Below are 19,557 nucleotides of genomic sequence, written 5' to 3'. Positions count from 1 at the left end.
GCTTGTTCATGTCTTTCATTTCGTTTTTCATTTCATTTGTCATTGCCCCCAGCATGGCGCATAGCTGGGCCACGTCGGGTGCGCTTGAGTGAGCCGTTTCGGCAGGGGTTGGGGAAGGGTCTTGGTGGAGAGGGGGGGGGGAGGTGTCATACACCGCGGCCGCTGCCGCACCCACCTCGGGCCCTGGGTTCAGTTGGGCGAGTCCGTGTTCCTGCACAATCAACATTTCCTGCTCGGGGATTCCATCCTGGACCATGGATCCTCCACATTCTACATCCATTTCTAATACCCCCGGCTCCCGCTCGCCTTGAGACGCCATCTTGCTTCTCGTGAAGGGTTAATTTGCTCGCTCGTAATTTGGAGGGAATCGGGGGTCGCTTCTCTCACCCCTGGACCGATTCCCGTGAATTTAGCCGGAGACAGGAGAGCCCGTTTTCCTGTTCTCCGATACCAGTGCCGAGAGGAGGGCGATGAATTTGTATCCCACTCCTGACACCAGTGTTGCGGATTCGCGCCCGCCGGCGTGCTGACGGCCACGTAACTCGAATCGCAGCACGTCGCCCACCGGACGGACAATCCAGTCGTGACCCTCTCGGACTAACGCCGGGAACCAGTCACGGGTGGACCTTTCGGTCTCACCGCGATCGAGCCAATCAGCCCCCGCGTGGGATAGGGTTGCTCGCCAAATTCGACCTACCTAAGTACCCACGCGGAGGGTAGACCGGGCGATCGCACCTCGCCGCAGGTCGACTTCGGACACGGGCCACTTAAGCGACCCGTTCCGTACTATCAGAATAACCGAGCGGTGTTATCGTCGACCTCGACGGTTCGATTAATTATCGGGCGTATTCAGCCCACTACCAACCCTTTACGTGAAGCAAGATGAGGATTCAATGAAGGAATGACGAAGCGAAGCGGGAAACAGTTCAACACAAAAGCACATTTATTCGCGGCACACGGGAAGCACACAAATACAATTCCACCAAAAGCACACAAAAAAAAGAAAACACAATTCCATTTACACAAAAAGCAAATATAAAAGTGAAAACACAGTGCAGAGCTAATACCGACTACCGAGCACACGGCAACACTTATACAATTCTACTTCACAGACGGCGCCGACAACACATACCCAAAACCAAGGAAAGAATACCCTCAAGAATGAGGCGGGCCTGAGGCCGAGACCGGGTCGCGCCTACCCGTCTGGTGATGAGACGCGGAGCGGCGATGGCGCCTCACTCCGCGGGCCTCGCGGACAGTGCCTGGCAGGGGGTGGGAAAGGGGCCCCCTTGGTCGCACTATCTCAGCGCGGGGGGAAACAGGAGGGGGTTGCTGATGCTCGGGGTATAGAGGATCTTTATTATCCCTGGTGTGCGTCTCCACCTCGGCCAGGTCGCGCTGCCGGCCTTCCTCGGGCGTGCAGCTCCCGGCACCGTCGCGAGCACCCCCTCGTCTGCCTTCGCCGCTGCCGCCTCTCCGCCTCTGGACTCTCCACCCTGGACTCTTCTTTGGGCTCTCCTCGTTCGACTCTCTTCAGCTTCTCCAGCTACTGCAGGCTTCGGGCTCCAGACTTCCACACTGCTCTGACTGACGAACACGGTCCTTTTATCCCCCCGTAGCTTCGCCTTTGACCCCCTCCCTTTGACCTTTCACCTCGCTCCCCATTGGCCCGAGAAAAAGTGGGCGTGAAGGCTTTTTGATCCACAATTTGCATATATCGATCGTTCTGGAGGCGGGGCCAAATCGCCCCTCGCTCACCGATTGGACGGCAAAAAGTGGGCGTGTGTCGTTTTTGATCCGTTTTTGAAGCACAAAATCCGTGATTTTGTACACGCTGTTCAACGTGCGCCCTGCACGAGTCCAACACCGGTACCCACAGCGGGGCAAGAACGGTGGCGATGCTACGGTTGCGAGGTGTGACGTGAAGGTCGTGGCGGTTGTGGTGAAGCGGTGTTGTGGTTGGTGGTTGATGTTGTGGTTGTGGTGGTAATCATGGCGGTTGGTCCAAAATAAAGATAGTAAAAGAAAACGGCTATCCTGAAGAGTCGCAGCACGTATAAATGACATGTATTCCCACTAGACAACGGGTTTGGGCCTAACTACACATGTGCTTGCCGAGATACCTCACCTAAGGGACCTGAATGGTGGTTTGCGAATTTGGTAACCACAACAATATATACACATATATATATATATATATATATATATATATATATATATATATATATATATGTATATATATGTATATATATATATATATATATATATATATATATATATATATATATATATATATATATATATATATATATATATATATATATATATATATATATATATATATATATATATATATATATATATATATATATATATATATATATATATATATATACAGATATATATATACAGATATATATACACATATATACATATATATATATATATATATATATATATATATATATATATATATATATATATATACATATATACACATATATACACATATATACATATATATATATATATATATATATATATATATATATATATATATATATATATACACATATATACACATATATACATATACATAAATATATATATATATATATATATATATATATATATATATATATATATATATATATATATATATATATATATATATATATATATATTGTTGATTCGCGCCCGCCGGCGTGCGAACGGCCACGTAACTCGAATCGCGGCACGTCGCCCACCGGACGGACAATCCAGTAGTGACCCTCTCGGACTAACGCCGGGAACCAGTCACGGGTGGACCTTTCGGTCTCACCGCGATCGAGCCAATCGGCCCCCGCGTGGGATAGGGTTGCTCGCCAAATTCGACCTACCTCAGTACCCACACGGAGGGTAGACCGGGCGATCGTACCTCGCCGCAGGTCGACTTCGGACACGGGCCACTTAAGCGACCCGTTCCGTACTATCGGGATAACCGAGCGGTGTTATTCGTCGGCCTCGACGGTTCGATTAATTATCGGGCGTCTTAGCCCACGACCAACCCTTTACGTGAAGCAAGATGGGGATTCAATGAAAGAAATGACGAAGCGAAGCGGGAAAACAGTTCAATAATAAGCACATTTATTTCGCGATGAACGGAAAGCACACATATACAATTCCACCAAAAGCACATGGAAAAGAAGAAGACAAAAAGCAAATGCGACAATGCAGATCTATCCGACTACCGGGCACTCGGCAACACTTATACAATTTTACTTCACAGACGGCGCCGACAACACACATTCCCAAAGCCAAAGAAAAGAGAACCACCCTCCAGGATGAGGGGGTAGGCGGGCCTGGGGCCGAGACCGTGTCGGGCCTACCCGTCTGATGATGAGACGCGGAGCGGCGGTGGTGCCTCAACTCCGCGGGCCTCGCGGACAGTGTCTGGTAGGGGGTGGGAAGGGGGCCCCCTTTGTCGCACTATCTCAGCGCGGGGGGAAACAGGAGGGGGTTGCTGATGCTCGGGGAAAGGAGGATTTCACAAAATCGCGGGTCCCGCGACGAGCGTCTCCACCACGACCTCGGTCGCGCCGCCGGCCTTTCTCACCGCAGTTCCCCGAATCCGACGCGAGCACCCCCTCGTCCGCCTTCGCCGCCGCCGCCTCTCCACAGCTCCGTCCTCTTCACTCCGACTCCGCGAACTCCCAACTGCACTGATGTCGACTGACGAACGCAGTCGTTTTTATAAGCCCCGTGGCTTCGCTCTCTCATCTTTGACCCTCTGCCTCCGACCTTTCACCTCGCTCCCCATTGGCCCGAGGAAAAGTGGGCGTGAATGCTTTTTGATCCATGAATTTGCATATAGCGACCGCCCTCCAACGCCCTGGAGGCGGGGCCAAATCTCCCCTCGCTCACCGATTGGACGGAACAAAAGTGGGCGCGAGTCGTTTCTGATCCGTTTTTCTGCGGAAAGTCCGTGATGTCTTTGAACACGCTGCTCGGTGCGCGCCCCGCACGAGTCCAGCATCGGTGCCCACGAGTGGCGCGAGATGACGGTGATGCGATGGTGGCGAGTTGTGACGGTAAAGGTCGTGGCGGTTGTGGTGAAGCGGCGTTGTGGTTGGTGGTTGTTGTTGTGATGGCTGTTGAGACGTGGTTGGTGGTGGTAATAATGGCGGCTGGTCCAAAATAAAGATAGTAAAAGAAAAACGGCTATCCTGAAGAGTCGCAGCCCTCATGAATGACATTTATTCCCTCTAGACAACGGGTTTGGGCCTAACTACACATATACTTACCGAGATATCTCACCTAAGGGACCTGAATGGTGGTTTGTGAATTTCGTCAACCACAACACTTCCCCTCCCCTTTTTACAGACTCTTCCCGAGTCGTCAAATTTTCGTGTGCCAGCATGTGTAGTTTTCCCCTAGTACATTTTACCTACGGATCCCTGAGTGCGACATTCATGGTATTCGTGTCCCCAAAATAAATAACCTAAGGGCTGAGTAACTACCTAAACAAACTCACTCACACGGACGACTTAAATAAAATTGCCGGCGCTAAGACAAACATGCCGGGGGCGCACTCATATTTACAGTACATCTTAACCTTAACTTACAAATTTTACACTAAACCATGGCCCAGGATCAATGAACTCTGCAAAAGAAAAGCAGTTAGCAGGGAGCCAGGCTGCTCGCATGCAGTCTCTGGCTCAAAACAATGCAGGTGACAGGGAACGTGGCTGGCTGCTCACACGCAGTCCAAGGCATTCCGGTTTGAACTGAACGCAGTGAACCACAACGGTGCATGGGCTGCACAAATGCAGTCTCCGTGCCAGCTCAAGTGGCACACGCAATGAACACTACAAATGGATGGGTGAATGGATGGACGCAAACACGGTGCACGGGCCGCCACTGCAGGCCCGTGTTGTAGCTGCCAACAGGGCAGTTCTCGCAGCTTGCAAACTGTTGCCTTGCGGATCCTGGCGCACATGGAAATGAACAGGGGGGGGGGCAAAGCAAAATTGAACGGGGCTGGTGAACGTGGGCAGTGGGCATGGCAGGGCAAAGGCAGCAGGCAAACACAGCCCGCAGAAGAAGGCCGCTGCAGGCAAACACAGCCGGCAGATGAACTGGCCGGCACAGGCCTTGCAGCAACACAACAGCTGCCGATGAAGTAGGCCGGCACAGGCCTTGAAGAAAAACATGGCCAGCCGATGGCACAGGCCTTGCAGAAAACAGCCAGCCGGCAGATGAAGCTGGCCAGCCTTTGCCGTTCAGTGGAGGTTGGTGGAGGGAGTGCGGTGGTGCTGGCCACTTGGAAGGTGGGCTCGGACCTACCTACCTGTCTCCCTCCCAACCTATCGCCTTTGCCTGTCACTGTACATACCCACTCCCTTAATTTGTCAAACCCCAATTTAGCCCCAACTTATTTTTTTGTTGTTTTTATTTTTACTTCCCCACTATAAATCGTCCCCCAACCCCCTTTATCGTCCTTGTTCGGCTAACCTATCCTGTCACCTAGCCTACTCCCAACCCCTACGTTCCCTTCCCGGAGGGGAATAAGGGAGAGCTAGCGTCCTGTGTCGAGGCCCAACGAAGCCTCAGAATGGCCTCCCCAGAGTTCAGCGATCTATAACACAAAGTGGGTCCAGCGGCCCACAACGAGAGCGAGGGGATGGATGGTGCGGAGGGGTACACTTCCTAATCTACCCTATCCATTTAACTGTTAAACTACCCCGGGGCTTTCAACAAGCGCCTCTCGCTTAAACTATTGGTTCTAACAACCCAGATTCCCGTCGCCTGTGTTGGTGTCCTCACAATTTCGGGCCTCGCCCCCCAATTTTCTCTCCGTGCCCTCACACGGTCTCATGGCTGGGACACGTGGCTCCCTTTGGCAGGCACGACCCTCTGCCGATTCTCCGACGATGGCACCCCCGGGCACTACACTGCCTCCGAGCCTACCAGCTCCCTAACACCGGGGAGTGCCCCCCCCTGGCACCTGCCCTGAAACGCACACGTGGCAGGCTGGCTTCCCGGGCCCCTTTCCGAGGGTCACCCTTGCCCACAACACTGCCCACGCGGATAATGGCGCCCCGGGCCCCCGCACCAAGCAGGCGCACCCGTGCCCACTACGCTATCCCGGCCCCCCATGGGCCCTTGGCCTACCACGGCCGACTCGCCTGGTGCCCGGGGTACCCACTCAGCGATACTCACCTTTCGCAGCCACGCTCCCAAGCCCGTCAACAGGGCTCCTGCACCCCTCCAAACGGGTTTCGAGCCTACATTCACACCAACAACAAAACGACCTCCATTTTTCAATTTAACTAACCCCCTAACTCACTCTACACTGACCCCGGGGGTCCCTTGGGCGGGAGTCACTCCTCCCCCCAATCACTCATCGCACCATGCATTCCCCATTCGCTCCACTCACACAGACCCGCTGGCCTCACTCACTCACCAAGCACATGCTTCCACTTCACTCACCAACTCTTCAACACACTCACCGCTGAACTCTGCCATCCTTCTAACTACATCCCCTAACCAGCTCGTGCTCCCACGTCGTCCCTTAAACTACAGCACGTTCCTTTTAACACTACGTAGCTAAACTACGTCCTCTCTACACATTCACAAGTCTGTCACTGTCTTCTAAATCTATTTTATTTCCCAACCTAAAGCTCACTAAATCCCTCTAACTAATCCATTCCACGGACTCCATGAGGACTTACCCCTGCCCCATGAAGTCGGTCTAGCTAAGCTAACCCTTCCCCCTAACTAGTTTCCATCCTGTGCCCTGGTCAAGGGGGTCTTCCACCCCTTGCCCAGGAATCCTGTGCACCCGAAAGTGAGGCTTGTTTTGTTTTGTTTTTTATGCGCAGCACCAGCGCAGCAACCCGCCGCTCGCGCACTTTGCACCTGCCCGTGACGTCATGCAGCTGCACGTGTTCCTCGTCCCTCCTTGGACGGTCCCATCCGGCAGGGATACCCCTCCTGCTGGATTCCAACCCCACGTGCAGCCATGACGTCACCGTGCGCATAAAAAAAAACAAGCCCCACGTCTCGAGGGGTTCCGCACGCGAACACATGTGCTTTGCCCGTTGGAGCTTAACACATACGATCGCGTGGAGAACCCGTCCGGTCCAAATCCGAAATCCTGCCTAAACTTTGTCCGTCCGCGGGATCGGCAAATCCACCGCGTGCGTTTCCGGACCGGGACTTCACTCTCGCAAGCGAGCACGTGGTGGTCTCGTGCGTTGAACAGCACGGACCCCGTGCTCACTGCTGGGTGAACCCGGCACGGTCCCCGAAACAACTACAGCCGCTACTCGGCTTTCTTTCCTCCCATGTCGCCGTCGTCGCCATTCGACCCACGCACACCTGCGTGTTCCGACGCTCACAGTCCATTCCATCACATTCACCCCGGGAGACGCGGCTGCATGTTCACACATGCCCACCGACATCTCCCTTACATACCGCTCTCTCACACACACACGGTCTCCCTTGCATTCGGCCGTTCACTCACGCATGCTATTACCCTCACACAAACCACACCACTCACACACGCGGGGGCACTCACCCGCGGTGCCTCATCCACACACCGTCCCTCACTCACACACGCGGGGGCAACTCACCCACGGTGCCTCATCCACACACCGTCCCTCACTCACACACGCGGGGGCACTCACCCGCGGTGCCTCATCCACACTCCGTGCCTCACTCACACACGCGGGGGCACCCAATCGCGGTTTCATCCATACTCCGTGCCTCTTCCACACACGGTGCCTCATCCACACACGGCGTGCTGGGAAGCACGTACTCTGGCACCATCGCCACCACACCACTCACACACGGGGTCGCTTCCACACACGGGGTCGCTTCCACACACGGGGACGCACTCACACCTTGCACCACACACACAGGGACAACCACACTGGGGATTTGTGTCCCCACAAGGGTCTCCGGGGCCTCTATACCCCCAAGCTCTCCAAGCACCCGTCCACAGCACTCGTCCCCTCAACCTCGCAAAGCACGACCGAACTCACCTGGTCGTGACTCGCTTCAAGGGGGCATACTCCCTCCCCTCGTTCCTGGAGGAGGCTATCCAGCTGCTCGCACTGGGTCCCTACACGCTCCGCGAGCTCAACCTCACTATCCTCCACTACCTCCGTGTGTGTGTGCGTCACTTACCCCGTCTTCATCGTGCAGTCTTCCCTCTATCGTTCCCATCTCCCGTGTCTCTGCCAACTCGGTCACCTCTTCACCCTTTACCTATCTTGTCTCAACTATTATTTCCGTTGTCGTCACCTCGTGTCTCGTCTCACACGTTTTGGTCTCCCCATTTAATTTTTCCCTTTCGGTCACCGTTGCACCCCCTCCCAGCTCGTTCGCTTCTACACGTGGAGTCGCCATTTTGATCTCCCTGCTAACGGCCTTCATGCCCGCCTGCAGGCATCGGCCCATGTTCTGCGTCTCACCCCGGAGCTTTTTCGTTTCTTCCTTCATGTTTGCTTCCATTCCGTTTATTTGCTTGTTCATTTCGTTTTTCATTTCATTTGTATTTGTATCCATCTTTTCGTTCATGTTCGCATTTATCTTCGCTGTCATTTCCGCATTCATCTTTTGTGCATTCACATCCATCTTTTGTGTATTCGCATCCATCCTTGCTGTCATTTCCGTCAACTTGTTCATTCCTTTCATTTCGTTTTTCATTTCATTTGTATTTGTATCCATCTTTTCGTTTATTTGTTGTGTATTCGCATCCATCTTTTGTGCCAGCATGGTGAATAGCTGGGCCATGTCGGGTGCGCTTGGGTGAGCCGTTTCGGCAGGGGTTGGGGAAGGGTTTTGGTGGAGAGGGGGAGGGGAGGTGTCATACACCGCGGCCGCTGCCGCACCCATTTCGGGCTCTGGGTTCAGTTGGGCGAGTCCGTGTTCCTGCACAATCAACATTTCCTGCACGGGGATTTCATCCTGAGCCATGGATTCTACACATTCTACATCCATTTCTAATACCCCCGGCTCCCGCTCGCCTTGAGACGCCATCTTGCTTCTCTTAAAGGGTTAATTTGAATCGCTCGTAATTTGGAGGGAATCGGGGGTCGCTTCTCTCACCCCTGGACCGATTCCCGTGAATTTAGCCGGAGACAGGAGAGCCCGTTTTCCCGTTCTCCGTTACCAGTGCTGCGAGGAGGGCGATGAGTTTGTATCGCACGACCTGACACCAGTGTTGCGGATTCGCCTCCGCCGGCGTGCGAACGGCCACGTAGCTCGAATCGCGGCACGTCGCCCACCGGACGGACAATCCAGTCGTGACCCTCTCGGACTAACGCCGGGAACCAGTCACGGGTGGACCTTTCGGTCTCACCGCGATCGAGCCAATCGGCCCCCGCGTGGGATAGGGTTGCTCGCCAAATTCGACCTACCTAAGTACCCACACGGAGGGTAGACCGGGCGATCGCACCTCGCCGCAGGTCGACTTCGGACACGGGCCACTTAAGCGACCCGTTCCGTACTATCGGGATAACCGAGCGGTGTTATTCGTCGGCCTCGACGGTTCGATTAATTATCGGGCGTCTTATCCCACGACCAACCCTTTACGTGAAGCAAGATGGTGATTCAATGAAAGAAATGACGAAGCGAAGCGGGAAAACAGTTCAATAATAAGCACATTTATTTCGCGATGAACGGAAAGCACACATATACAATTCCACCAAAAGCACATGGAAAAAAGAAGACAAAAAGCAAATGCGACAATGCAGATCTATCCGACTACCGGGCACTCGGCAACACTTATACAATTTTACTTCACAGACGGCGCCGACAACACACATTCCCAAAGCAAAAGAAAAGAGAACCACCCTCCAGGATGAGGGGGGTAGGCGGACCTGGGGCCGAGACCGTGTCGGGCCTCCCCGTCTGATGATGAGACGCGGAGCGGCGGTGGTGCCTCAACTCCGCGGGCCTCGCGGACAGTGTCTGGTAGGGGGTGGGAAGGGGGCCCCCTTTTGTCGCACTATCTCAGCGCGGGGGGAAACAGGAGGGGGTTGCTGATGCTCGGGGAAAGGAGGATTTCACAAAATCGCGGGTCCCGCGACGAGCGTCTCCACCACGACCTCGATCGCGCCGCCGGCCTTTCTCTCCGCAGTTCCCCGAATCCGACGCGAGCACCCCCTCGTCCGCCTTCGCTGCCGCCGCCTCTCCACAGCTCCGTCCTCTTCACTCCGACTCCGCGAACTCCCAACTGCACTGAAGTCGACTGACGAACGCAGTCGTTTTTATAAGCCCCGTGGCTTCGCTCTCTCATCTTTGACCCTCTGCCTCCGACCTTTCACCTCGCTCCCCATTGGCCCGAGGAAAAGTGGGCGTGAATGCTTTTTGATCCATGAATTTGCATATAGCGACCGCCCTCCAACGCCCTGGAGGCGTGGCCAAATCTCCCCTCGCTCACCGATTGGACGGAACAAAAGTGGGCGCGAGTCGTTTCTGATCCGTTTTTCTGCGGAAAGTCCGTGATGTCTTTGAACACGCTGCTCGGTGCGCGCCCCGCACGAGTCCAGCATCGGTGCCCACGAGTGGCGCGAGATGACGGTGATGCGATGGTGGCGAGTTGTGACGGTAAAGGTCGTGGCGGTTGTGGTGAAGCGGCGTTGTGGTTGGTGGTTGTTGTTGTGATGGCTGTTGAGACGTGGTTGGTGGTGGTAATAATGGCGGCTGGTCCAAAATAAAGATAGTAAAAGAAAAACGGCTATCCTGAAGAGTCGCAGCCCTCATGAATGACATTTATTCCCTCTAGACAACGGGTTTGGGCCTAACTACACATATACTTACCGAGATATCTCACCTAAGGGACCTGAATGGTGGTTTGTGAATTTTGTCAACCACAACAATATATATATATATATATATATATATATATATATATATATATATATATATATATATATATATATATATATATATATATATATATATAATATATATAACCGGGCGTAGTGGCGTGCGCCTGTAATCCGGCTACTCGGAGGCTTGGGTTGGAGGATCGCTTGAGGACGGGGACTCTGCACTGGGCAGGTGAAGAGCAGACCGGAATCATGGCGAAACCCAAATCCTGATCCCTGTGTCGTAAGAGGCGACCAGGGTTGCGTCAGGAAGGGCATCCGGCGTAAAAAACCTGTGCCAAATCAGTATGCGGATTATAACGGATGATCCGCTGTGGCGACCCCTAACGGGAGCAGCCGAAAGACGAACAACATATATACATATATACATATATACATATATATACACATTTTTAATGCAAATATATACATATATACATATAACACTGTTATATAGAGAATACAATGCAATACAAGGATTGAGGAGGAATGCTGCCATTCACATCTGTAAACCGGATAAAGGCACCGGAGTGGTCATCATGAATAAGATTGATTACATCGACAAGATGATGGACATCCTGAAAGACGAAACCAAATTTAAACATCTGGGCGGTGTAACGGAACATAATCGCACGCCTCAGGTGGAAGGTCAGATCGTCAAACGACTGTTGCAGCTTCTCAAACGTGGAGAACTATCAAATAAAAGGAGGTGAACGACAGAATTAAACCTGTTGGAGCCCAACGTCCAAGAATGTATGGCCTGCCGAAGATTCACAAGGAGAATATCCCTCTAAGACCGATACTGTCCGTGGTACGATCAGCACAACATGAAAATTCCAAGTGGTTGAGAGAGGTACTGCAACCAGTATTGGATTCACTTTCTCATTTTGTGGTTAAGGATTCCTTCACATTTGCAGAATCAATTAGAGCTAAAACACTGACAAGTGAGCACAACATCATGGCATCCTTTGATATTAAAAGCTTGTTCACGAATGTACCATTGACGGAGATGATTGAGATATGCGCACGTTTGCTGTATCACACCGATCTGGAACAACCAATGATCTCGGAACACGTCTTCGTTGAATTAATGAACACAGCAACAAGGGAGGTGGAATTCAGTTTCAACAACATGATGTATGTTCAAACGGACGGTGTGGCCATGGGTTCTCCATTAGGCCCAGCTCTTGCAAATATCTTTGTTGGCTATCATAAAATGCAGAAACTGACTGGTCGGCAAGGGGTCGATTTCCAAATTGTATACTATCGGTACGTTGATGACATTTTTGCTTTGTTTGAGTCTCGGACGGCATGTGACAATTTCCAGGCATGGCTCAACACTATCCATCCAGTGCTGAAGTTTACCACGGAACTGGAATCGTCAAACTCGTTACCGATTTTCGATGTGTTGGTTGAAAGATCCAACCTTGGTTTCACAACATCCGTCGACCTGAAGCCGACTTTCACAGGGCAGTGTACTCAGTGGGACTCCTTCAGCTCCACGAGATACAAAATTGCCTTGATCAATATCCTGGTTAACAGAGCACAGAGGATTTGTTCATCTTGTAATCTTCCTGCTGAAATTGACAAAATCATGAATATACTCAGTGAGAATGGTTATCCTGAGCATATAGTTAAGAGATACGTGCACAAGCTTCTAAACACGACAAGAGATCGGAAGATTGGTCCGGACAAATGTCCAGTCCATATCAGGATGCCCTGGAAAGGGCAATCATCACAAAGGTTTGAAGTACAAATCAAACATATTGTGTCCAACACGTTTCTGGCTGTGCAACCCTGAGTAATCTTTTCCGCTCGCCGTTTGCTGACGTCAGTCAACAAGGATGTGCTACCCACCTCACAAACCAGCAATGTTCTTTATGAGTTTAAGTGCCGATGTGAAGCTCGGTACGTGGGCCGCACAACACTAAGATTGGCTGATCGGATCAAACAACACGTCCCCTTGGCGATTCGAAGAAAGATTATGAGGGTTAGAACACAACCAGTTGCAGCATGTAGAAATATCCAGCAACCACCGGCCACTGTACCTGCTTCATCTGCCATTGCATAGCATCTGGTTGCCAACCCTATCTGTGCAGACCAGTACAATGCAGACATGTTCAGGATATTGAGCCGAGGTCAGAGCTCGTTTCATTTACGTATGTTGGAAGCAACCTTCTTCCTTACCACCGATCCAATATTATGTCGTCAAAAGGAATTTGTACGATCTCTGTGTCTCTTTCAGCATGGAAAGATCAAGGGAAGTACGGGAACAAATGGTGAATGGACATTTGGGGAAACCCATCCACCCTCCCTCCAGGATGTGGTTGCAAACATCAATCATCGACGAACTCTGCTCCAGCCAATGGGAGCTCGAGGTAAAGATGATGAGCTGATCAATGGGCGTTCGGATGAACCGTGACATCATTATGGTTGAACCAATCAGCATCTCCCTTATTGAGACGTGCGTATAAAGCACTCGCCTTCACTTCCTTCTTCACTTGCTGTGAATTTTTACCCTGAGGAGTGCAGCACGAAAAGCTTCGGTCACTATTATGTCATGTTTGTTTGTATCTATATATATATATATATATATATATATATATATATATATATATATATATATATATATATATATATATATATATATATATATATATATATATATATATATATATATATATATATATATATATATATATATATATTGTTGCAGATTCGCGCCCGCCGGCGTGCTGACGGCCACGTAACTCGAATCGCGGCACGTCGCCCACCGGACGGACAATCCAGTCGTGACCCTCTCGGACTAACGCCGGGAACCAGTCACGGGTGGACCTTTCGGTCTCACCGCGATCGAGCCAATCAGCCCCCGCGTGGGATAGGGTTGCTCGCCAAATTCGACCTACCTAAGTACCCACGCGGAGGGTAGACCGGGCGATCGCACCTCGCCGCAGGTCGACTTCGGACACGGGCCACTTAAGCGACCCGTTCCGTACTATCGGGATAACCGAGCGGTGTTATCGTCGACCTCGACGGTTCGATTAATTATCGGGCGTATTCAGCCCACTACCAACCCTTTACGTGAAGCAAGATGAGGATTCAATGAAGGAAATGACGAAGCGAAGCGGGAAACAGTTCGACACAAAGCACATTTATTCGCGATGAACGGAAAGCACACATATTCAATTCCACCAAAAGCACATAGAAAAAACACAATGCAATTTACACAAAAAGCAAATGTAAAAGCGAGGACACAATGCAGAGCTAATACCGACTACCGAGCACACGGCAACACTTATACAATTCTACTTCACAGACGGCGCCGACAACACATACCCAAAACCAAGGAAAGAATACCCTCAAGGATGAGGCGGGCCTGAGGCCGAGACCGGGTCGGGCCTACCCGTCTGGTGATGAGACGCGGAGCGGCGATGGTGCCTCAACTCCGCGGGCCTCGTGGGCAGTGTCTGGTAGGGGGTGGGAAAGGGGCCCCCTTGGTCGCACTATCTCAGCGCGGGGGGAAACAGGAGGGGGTTGCTGATGCTCGGGGTATAGAGGATTTTTATTGTCCCGCGACGAGCGTCTCCACCTCGGCCAGGTCGCGCTGTCGGCCTCCCTGGGGTGCAGCTCCCTGCACGACGCGAGCACCCCCTCGTCTGCCCTCGCCGCCTCTCCACAGCTCCGTCCCCTCCGTTCCGACTCCAACGCACACAACGACCAGCTCCTTCTTGCCAACTCCACCGCCCGCGAAGTCTTGACTCTCTGTTCCCTCTCGACTCTCCTACTCTACTACTCTCTGGACTGACGAACACGGTCGCTTTTTATCAGCCCCGTGGCTTCGCCCTCTCATCTTTGACCCCCTCCCTTCGACCTTTCACCTCGCTCCCCATTGGCCCGAGAAAAAGTGGGCGTGAATGCTTTTTGATCCATAAATTTGCATATATCGATCGCCCTCCAACGCCCTGGGGCGGGGCCACCCGCCCCTCGCTCACCGATTGGACGGCAAAAAGTGGGCGTGTGTCGTTTTTGATCCGTTTTTGAAGCACAAAATCCGTGATTTTGTACACGCTGTTCGGCGCGCGCCCTGCACGAGTCCAACACCGGTACCCACAGGCGGCGCAAGAACGGTGGCGATGCGACGGTTGCGAGGTGTGACGTGAAGGTCGTGGCGGTTGTGGTGAAGCGGCGTTGTGGTTGGTGGTTGATGTTGTGGTGGTAATCATGGCGGTTGGTCCAAAATAAAGATAGCAAAAGAAAAACGGCTATCCTGAAGAGTCGCAGCACGCATAAATGACATGTATTCCCACTAGACAACGGGTTTGGGCCTAACTACACATGTACTTACCGAGATACCTCACCTAAGGGACCTGAATGGTGGTTTGCGAATTTGGTAACCACAACAATATATATATATATATATATATATATATATATATATATATATATATATATATATATATATATATATATATATATATATATATATATATATATATATATATATATATATATATATATATACACACACGATTAAAATTATGGGTTGTAGCTCGTTATTTCACAACAACCATTTTTACTCCATAAATTAAGGCAGCAAATATGAAACTTTGAGCTTTTTATCCCGCCCCCCGGAGGGAGGGAGTGGGATATTGTAATCATCTGGTTTGTTTGTCTGTTTGTTTGTTTGTCTGTCTGTCTGTTAGCAACTTTACGGCAAAACGGCTTTCGCAAACACTATCAAATTTAATCCACAGGTGGACAATGAACCTTGGACGATGACCATTAACTTTTGGGTCCAATTGGTTCAAAGGTCAAGGTCAAGGTCACGAAAAGATCAAAATAGTTTTTTGCTCATAACTTCGTCAAAAATGATCTGATTTACTTCAAACTAAGCTTATAGTGAACCTTATTATATTTGTCACTTATCATCCTACCCATTCCTATAGTGAAAAATGCATATTTCTGAAGATCGGTAGGGTCCGAAGTTTTGGGGGTCATGGCCATCGGTCAAAATGACAAATTTTCCATTAAAACTAAAACATGGTTACGAAAATACAGCTTTACGGGAAAACGGCTGGCTCAAACACTGTCAAATTGTATCCACAGGTGGGTAATGAACCTCGGACAACCCCATTAACTTTTGGGTCCAATTGGATCAAAGGTCAAGGTCAAGGTCACGAAAAGATCAAAATCGTTTTTCGCTCATAACTTCATCAAAAATGGTTTAATTGACTTCAAACTAAGACTAAAATATTCCTAATTATATTCCTTATAATCAACATTCAAGTTAAGGATGTATAAAATTAAAATTTGATCCCCAAAATAACTTTACGCCTAAAATGGGTGGGATTTGTTGTGCCTGGCACCACTTGTTATTCTTGGGTTCAATCTGAAACTTTTTCAAATCTCTCAAATATGTTTTACAAGTCTTTTCATCATCATCATCATCATCATCATCATCATCATCATCATCATCATCATCATCATCATCATCATCACCATCCATCCATCCATCCATCTCGTATGAAGCAAAGGACTGCAAGTTTGCATCATTGCTGGGCCACGGCTATGCTGCTGATGCAATGGGTTCCTGCAGGTTAGAGCAGGAATTTGTAATTTGTCCATGGTGCTGGCGGCGACAACTCGCCTACTCTTCGTGATTGACACCGTGGGACCTTGAACTGGAACCATCTTATGCTGGCAGACGGGACACGCAGTATAACGTCCATCCGAGGCACAGCGCACATTGATGCCTCACCCTGCCTGCAAAATACCAGGATGACAGTTTACAGGTGGGTACCGAGAGGTATGTGCAAAGTTCAGAGGCAAGTGCACATACCTCGAGGCCATCGTGCCAGCCTCTTTAAACACTGTTATGTCCCAACTTATTGTTTCTATGAATTTTACTTTTGGACATGGGTTACGTCATTCATCTTGTTGGAGCAGAATTTCTGTTTAAACAGCTGCATAATATCTATCTGATAATTTTTGAGCCATTGGATTGATTCGAAGTTCTTAACTCAAATTGAAATTTGTTCAACGGTTGAAATCCTGTACATTAAAAATGTACAGGATTTCAGACAAATTTCTATTAAATAAGAGCCAAACAAAGTAAATATATCAATGAATGAGCAAATAAAAACATTTTAATTCTTTGTTTTGCGACTACTATTTCAATAAATTAAAGAACAATGTTCTGGAAATATTTTAGAAGCAGCATTTACAAGGGGTGTTCAAAAGGATCTTGGAATGGGGTATTTCTTGGCACCCTGCTATCATGGCTTTTTGCTCTTCATAAACTTACATGCATGATTGTTATGTGGCATCAGTTTCATTCGTATGACATTACTGTTGTTTCATAGTACAACCAAGAAGACAGACGCTGGATCCTGTTATTGACACCAGTGTGATGGACATCGCCTCAGATAACTCTGAAAGGCCGATGTGTCTATAAAAGGACCACGTACACCATCAACAATACTCACCTCTCGACGGATCCTCATGCCCAGTGTCAGTTTACCATACCTGTGAGTTAACTGAAGCAGATGCGGAACCGTGCCAGTGGCTGCACAACACATGACAATTAGCTGAGCGAGCCAATGTTATGCACTACACCCTATCGTCTATCAAAAGCCAATCAACTGTTTGGGCAAATTTCACCCATGAGCGTTGTCTCCGACCAAACCCGAACAGGACAAGTCAAGACACAGTTATTTATACCACATGGGTCTAATCAAGCAAGCAAGGCAGAAAATGGTGGAAGATACTAGCAATGGCGATCATGCAAGAAATGCCAGAAAAACACAAGCAATGGCGATTATACAAGAAATCGTGAGAAAGCGAGCACAAGCAATACAAGCAATTACATACAAATATTACAAGCATGTATACATTTCAAAATTATCCCTTCTGTGACATAACCACCTATGATCTTAATCAGTGACTTAACAATCTAACTTATTTGGTGCCAAGACATACACCTGAAGAAGTGAGAGATAGGGAAGGGGTGAAGAGGAACAAGTGGAAATAATATTTTGCACAATATCATAACCTTTCTCTGCCTTTTGGCACAACTAATTTTGTGTATCGTTTTATGTTTGGAAGACATTATTTACTGTTGTGTGTCGATGACTCGATCTTGTAAATCTAGTATTACAGGAACTCTGTATGTCTTTTCCTGTTTGATGATGATTCATTCTTAAATTTAGCTTCATTACTGCATGCTGGTCTGATTACTACAATTAACGGAGTGCAAGAAACAGAAAAGGGTTCGTAATGGGAGGTAATCGTACACACAAACACAAACAATGACTCATCTTAGCTCAAAAACCACAATGGGCCGAAATGAAACAACAAAAGCGGAACACAATAGGTTGTCCGCAATTGGTCAAAACCCGTGATATTTGAGGGTTTACTGTACAGTAAACTCTCAAATATCGCGGGGGTTAGGTTCCTGGAAGATGCCGTGATAGTTAAAACCGTGATCGTGGAAACCAAGGGTCAATGGGAAAAGGGGGGTTTAGCTCCTAGGCTTCGAGGAAATAGAGAGGAAGATGGGTGGTAGCCAGAAATACACATTGCAATTGAAATATACATGAAAATAAAATAAATGCAGGATAAAATAAACAAAAACACAAGACTTGCCGTTTCAATTTATTCCAAAACAGTGACGTGATGTGGTTTTTACAAAACAGCAATGTGAGTAAGGGTAAGAACATTATGTACTTGTACTCTGCTGTGAATAGAAAACACAAGACTTAGCTCTGAACCATAACGATGGTGTTGGAGTGGAGAATGGGGAGCAGGGAGGGGGGTTTAACAATCGGAAGAGCAGCATTAGTTAAACCACGAAGTTACCTGCAGCATTGCCACATAGGAGAAAGGTAAGATGACCCTTAACCACCTTACCTTGAACCCCGGAGCTGATCTTTCCTGCTTGAAGGGGAAGGTACGAGGTGGTATCCTCTTCCAGAATAATCTCATCTCGTCAGTGTTAAACACCTACACCAGCAAAAAATACAGTTTTGCTTACTTTTCGTGGAAGTCTTTCAAGTTATCTTTCTTTAAAAGTCGTTTTCTGTTGGTGATATTTTTCACCGTTCATAATTTTACACCATGAACCACGCCCATTTCAGTGTGGTTGGCACATATCGCCATGCCCTCCTCCCCACAATGTTGATTGGCAGTCATGGTGCTGTCCACCCTGGCTCCCTTCCTATTACTATAAATAGAAATACAGTTTTGCTTTCTTTTCGTGGAATCCTTTCAAGTGATGAAAATTTGGACTTGTCATGGACCTTCAGACAATGAAATGTATGAGATTCATATTTAAAACAAGTCTTGAGCATAATCCAATTTTGAGTTTGGCTCTCTAAAGAAAAGAAGAATAAGAATAATAACAAAACGGCTATTTTGGATCGGTCAATTATGCATTTGAACGATGTTGTTCGAAAGTTTAATGAATGTTATTAGATGTGAAATCATCTACTGATTACTCGGAGGTACATTATAGGTTTCAAAGTTTGTATCTTAGTTAATTTTTAGCTTATCTGGAATTTAGATTCCAGGTAAGGTATTGTTATCGTGCACTGTCCATTCATCCATCCGTCCGTCTGACTCCTTTTTCGAATTCTCCGGCCAAACCGTGAGGCTGATCCGGCTGAAATTTTGCAGCAACGTTCCTCTCCTGACTGGT

Source organism: Eptatretus burgeri, chromosome 9 (assembly GCF_056783735.1).
Source record: "Eptatretus burgeri isolate ZD-2024b chromosome 9, Ebu_testis_v1, whole genome shotgun sequence".
NCBI lineage: Eukaryota > Metazoa > Chordata > Myxini > Myxiniformes > Myxinidae > Eptatretus > Eptatretus burgeri.
The sequence above is the reverse complement of the archived record's forward strand: the minus strand, read 5'-3'. Positions refer to the sequence as shown.